General features: G+C 36.2%; 1 protein-coding gene across 2 annotated transcripts in view; it reads right to left on the bottom strand.

The window, feature by feature from the left end:
- LOC127447647 (beta-1,3-galactosyltransferase 1-like) overlaps positions 1-4,306 on the bottom strand; it is a 214,348-nt gene extending 210,042 nt beyond the window's left edge. Inside the window, exon 1 of one of the 2 annotated variants that reach the window (XM_051709609.1) lies at positions 4,250-4,306. The gene's annotated coding sequence lies outside the window, so the exon portion shown is untranslated. The remainder of the gene's footprint in view (positions 1-4,249) is intronic. The other variant, XM_051709611.1, reaches the window with a different exon arrangement.
- Positions 4,307-6,000: the final 1,694 nt, after the last annotated feature.

Consider the following 6,000-nt stretch of genomic DNA (forward strand, 5'->3'; position numbering starts at 1 on the left):
TTTGAATCTGAAAAGAGCTGTACGATCTACCAAAATGGGTGTTACTGAAATCAACATGTGGATGCATCAGAGAATGCATACTGGCTATTGGATCATTCTGCCACTTTTATCCCTCTTAAATAATGTAAAACATTACTGAATATTGTGGGTTCAATTCAAGCTAAGCTCAAGTGACAGCATTTGTGGCATAATGTTGATAATAGTGGTCGACCGATATATCGCCGAGGCCGATAAATCTGCCGATATTCAGAATTTAATTATAGCGTCGGCCGATACATTTCCCCCTTTGGCTGATTTGTTTCTTGAGGGTGCTGAGAATCGCCTGCTTGCATGTGAAGCGACTGAGACATGTAAACGACCAGTCATGGTTTGATTTGTTGTTATGTTCCATCATTACTACACTAATAGACCGGTGTGCAACACAGTCTCATTTAAACGGTCCACATATCAGAGCCGTGGCAGACGCGTTTGAGCTCATAATGTTAAAATGCTCACCTGTTTCATTCTCCCTCTCTCTCTTCAACAGTACCCTATAACATTTAACTGTCTTGTCTAATGATAAAATGCAAATATCAATAAAACTAATATCATATACCGTCTGCAAATATGCGCATATCTCATTTAAACAGATAATAAACCAACCTCACAAAACTTCAGCAGATCCAGCGTCCTGTGGAGCGCTCATTTATTTACCTCTAAAGCACGTATTCTAACAGTCTCTCTTCTGCAGTTCCCCATCAGCTTTAACTTTCTTTTCTAATGATAAAAGGCAAATATCAATAAAACTTCTATTATATACCATCTGAAAATATGCAGATATCTCATTAAAACAGATGTAATTCACGAACCTCACGAAAATCCAGTGTTTTCTTCCTGACATACCATCCATGGTTGCTGGACTACTCTGTGTACCGTTATTTCTTTCTTCCTAATATATTAACAATTTTTTTATAGGCAAAATAATTATTAATATTTGATGACTAAACAGAAATCAGAAGAAACTGCTATCTACTATTTAAAATACAATATAATTTTTTTTAGATTATTTTCTACAAAGTTAAAGTTTAGAGTGAAATTGAGTAAATATAGTGCTAAATAAGTGTTTATTCTTTTTTATTATTATTATTTAGCAATTTTATGTTTATGTTATTTACTATATTATATACTATATACTATATATCTGACTGTGTCGGAGGCAGTGGTGGCTCAGCGGTTAAGGCTTTGGGTTACTGATCAGAAGGTTAGGGGTTGATCACCAAGATACCACTGTTGGGCCCTTGAGCAAGGCCCTTGACCCTATCTGCTCCAGGGGCACCGTATCATGGCTGACCCTGCATTCTGACCCCAGCTTAGCTGGGATATGTGGAAAAAAAAGAATTTCACTGTATATGTGCAAATGTATAATGTGTGATAAATAAATACAATTATAAATTATAATTATATTAAATTGTGTGATATATCGGCATTGCATCGGCCTATCGGCCACCCTGCTCTCTGGATATTGGCATCGGCCAATAAAAAACCCATATCGGTTGATCACTAGTTGATAATCACAGAAAATAACAAAGATAAAAAGGAGGTTACATTGATGCACTTGCAATGGAAGTGAATGGGGCCAATTTTTGGTGGGTTTAAAGGCAGAAATGTGAAGCTTAAAATTTTATAAAAGAACATTAATTCTTCTGTTAAAACGTGTGTATTATTTGAGCTGTAAATTTTTTTATATTGACATTTTAGGGTGTAAGTGTATACGGCGTTACATCATCATGGCAACAAAGTTGTAAACTTGGATATAACTGCAGTTGCATCACACTAAATCATGTTAACATACATATTGTTCACATCTTGTGGCTATACTCTTGAAACAGTGAGTATTTTAACGTTTACAGATTGGCCCTATTCATTTTCACTGTAGTTCCTCACTGTAACCCAGATTTTTGCTTTTTTTTTTTTTTTTTAAGAAAATTTTATTTTTTTGGTAATCAACATTATGCCACAAATGCTGTCAACTGAGCTTAACTTGTATTGATCCCGCAATATTCCTTTAAACACTGAACACTTAATACCAATGTTTGCTCTGTGTTAATCTAGAAACAAGTCCCTGTAGTCAACACTGTTACCTTTCTTAACCTCGCATGCCCCCCACTTCCACATGCATGGATGTTGTATTTTGGCTTTGCTATACACAACGCTTAATTTCATTTCATTTTAACCAACTGATCTCAGTTCAGGAGACTTTGTGCTGTCAGTAAAGGGTTAAACTTTCGATGTTCATAGTCGTGTGACCAAATGACATGGCGCTGATCACAGCGGAGTTTGTCTTTGGGAGAAATGCCAACAAAACTACATCTGGTAAGAACCTAATTACGTTTTTTACATTGAAACCTGTTTGAGTCAAAAGATTAGAGTCTCTAGTTTCATTCGATATGCAGTTTGTAAAATGTGAGCGATTTATCACGAATCGGCATGCTGTTAAACACAATGACCACTATGTGGACTATAGGCTCATTTTCCTTATAATATCCTATATTCACTGTGCATTATCACATTGAGAATTAATGGATGCATCCAGAAACTGGAAAATGTTGCTTTCAGAGGCGTTATATAGCGTTAGGATGAATATAAGGTGCATTTCAAACTGTTTTGAGACCAGTGCAGACAGACAGCACACTGGTGGTTAAGTCATTCACTAAATAGGGAGCAAGGGAGGATCCTAAAGCTTTCCTATGCAGCCAAGATCATTCACTCCTAAAATCCGACCAAAAGTTCAGTTTCAGGCTGCAGATGGTGTTTGGACCACTCATCATGTTTGGCAGACATGGGACAATTGTAATCAGTACATAGATTCAGAATTTATGATGTCTGATTTTATTTTAACATGGTTGGCAGTGATTGGATGATGCTGGCTATTACTTTGAATCAGAATTATTTATGCTAATTTCTGATGTAACATGAATAACATGAATAACCAACACTCCTGGAAACATAATAAACAATTTGATTTTAAAAATCTGACTTTCAATAGCTCGGTATTCATTTAAAATTTCACAACTTAGGCCCGCTGTCCACATATGTGGACATCAATCTTTAGGAAAACTATGAATGAGCAATCTTTTTAAAGATCACTAAAACACTACTTTTTACCCTTCATTGCTAGAATGAATTGTGCATCACAACCTGAACGATAGAGTCGAAACACTGTTGAAACGACACATGGATGTACAGTATATATATGGATAAGAAGACATCTAAATATAATACTAAATATGAAAAGAAATCGGATAAAATGCTGGTACAACAAGAGATGTAATCGTCTCTTCGGATTTCTCTCAAACTCAGTGAATTAACATGGTAAATATGACTGTTGTATTGAATGTCGCATTGAAGTTTTTAAGTTAAAGCAGTAATCAACAAAGTAATCCCAAGGTCATGTTTCTTACCTGATGTTTCCTACACTGTCAAAACGGTCTGCCAGTATCCCTATAATATGTGCTTCATGTGCTAACATCTCAACAGGTTTTAAATCAAAAATGATGACTGCATCAGCCTGACTCCATTAGGTTACACCAACGAAAATAATTTTAAGGGTCAAATCAGGTAGAAAAATATCTCCTAAGGGTTCTTTATCCAGTGTATTTTCTTAGATTTGGTTCCTATATGAGTAATAATTCTGTAAAGCGATTAGCTGTGATTAATATTACTAATCACAGATCATAACATGCATTTAGAATGGCCTCATTAGTTAACAAAATCCAATTAAAATACAAATTTAAAATAGAGTTCTTTTCATATACAGTCAGATTCACTGTGCAGTCGGAACAGTGTTAATATTTCATAAATCTTTCGATTAGATATACAATACAATTGTTTCATACAGCGACATTTATTAAAGTCAGTTAACACATAAACACACGCACGCACACTGAAGTGGAGAGTAAAAGCAACACTTACACGCAAACACGCAAGAATGTACAGTTAGAAAGCGTTTCTCACTTTCAGGACCATGGACAGCGCAAATAGAGCAGAGAATACAGAATGCTGGAATAAATGGAGCCTCTGACGTTTCCCTCACGTCGGCTTTGACCCGACACATACTTCAGCGTACTAACTCTGTCCTCTAACAAATCACGGTCAACTCCAGGATTTATGACAACACCACAAAGCTCACGAGGGCTGACTTTCCCTCAAACCGACCGGTTTCAGCACCTTACTGACTTTAAATGAAAAGTAAGAGACCTATTTCACCTACCGGTTTTGTCGCCTCCACCATCCGGACTTTCGCCGCTGTCGCTCCGTTTGCTGTGAGTGTGCGCGTTCGAATGAGCTCCGAGTCCTCTGTGCCACGAAACCTGATGATGGAGGTTGATGGACGACAAGCGCGCCGTCCAATCAGATCGCTCTTTGGTTGGCTCACAGCCAATCGGCGATGAGAACCACCGGTCTGCTTTGCATAGCAAGGTTGATTGACGTTGTGAAAAAATTCGAGGGAGTTTCGCTCCCAAGTGTTTTCTGTGATCAAAGGATATACAGAAAAGAGGCATAAAAACAAAGACACGTGTTTATATAAAAATTGGTTTTATTTGTGATATGCAGCGTTGGCCAAGATATTGAATAAAAAACCTTTCTTGGTCATGTCATGTGAAACTTATTTTACATTCGTGAAATTTAAAGGAATATTCTGGGTTCAATACAAGTTAATGTCAAACGACAGCATTTGTGGCATAATGTTGCTCACCACAAAAAATATTTCGACTTGTCCTTCCTTTAAAAAATAGAAATAAAATCTAGGTTACAGTGAGGCACTTACAATGGAAGTGAATGGGTGCCAATCCGTGAATGTTAAAATACTCACTGTTTCAAAAGTATAGCCACAAGACGTAAACAATATGCATGTTAACATAATTTTTGTGCAATAAAATCACTTACTAACCTTTTCCGTATAAAGTTAAATCAAATTTTACAACTTCGTTGCCATGATGACATAATGCTGTAAACACTAAAACCCTAAAATGACCAAAAACGATGATTTTAACATCTTTCCAGGTCAAATAATACATGAGTATTAACAGAGGAGTTAATGGAAGTGCTTTTATAAAATTATAAGCTTCACATTTCTACCTTTAAACCCTCCAAAACCTGTATTGAACCTGGAATATATAACGCATTTCACGTAGGCAACATTTAATTGATAACATTTGATTAAAGTATTATTCCAGGTTCAATACAAGTTAAGCTCAATCGACAGCATTTGTGGCATAATGTTGATACAATGGAAGTCAATGGGGCCAGTTTTTTGGAGAGTTTAAATAGAAATGCAAAGCTTATAATTTTATAAAAGCACTTAAATGCATTTTTCTGTTAAAACCTGTGTATTATTTAAGCTGTAAAGTTGTTAAATCATTGTTTTTATGGTCATTTTAGGGTTTTAGTGTTTAAACCGTTGCGTCGTAAAGGCAACAAAGTTCAAATTGGATATAACCTTACACAGAAAAGATTAGTGATTTTACCAATCTCATGTTGACACATTTTGTTTACATCTTGTGGCTGTACTTCTAAAACAATGAGTATTTTAACATTTACAGATTGGCCCCATTCACTTTCATTGTAAATGCCTCACTGGAACCTCAATTTCTGCTTTTTTTTAAAGAAAAGGATGGACGAGTCGAAATACATTTTTGTTGTAATCAATGACTGAGCTTAACTTGTACTGAACCTGGAATATTCCTTTAACATCTATGTAAAAATATATCTATCTGTCTGTCTGTCCGTCCGTCCGTATATCCAGTGTGACCTATGAAAATGAATGAATGAATGAATGAACGTTACATTTATATAGAGCTTTTCTGACACTACACTTCTGACGCATCCACCTAGATGATGTGATGGCAGCCATAGCGCGCCAGTATGCTCACCACACACCAGCTATTGCTGGAGAGGAGAGTGTGGAGTAATAGAGCCAATTAATGGATGGGGATTATTAGGAAGCCATGACTGTCAGGT

Source organism: Myxocyprinus asiaticus, chromosome 10 (assembly GCF_019703515.2).
Source record: "Myxocyprinus asiaticus isolate MX2 ecotype Aquarium Trade chromosome 10, UBuf_Myxa_2, whole genome shotgun sequence".
In the NCBI taxonomy this organism is placed as follows: domain Eukaryota; kingdom Metazoa; phylum Chordata; class Actinopteri; order Cypriniformes; family Catostomidae; genus Myxocyprinus; species Myxocyprinus asiaticus.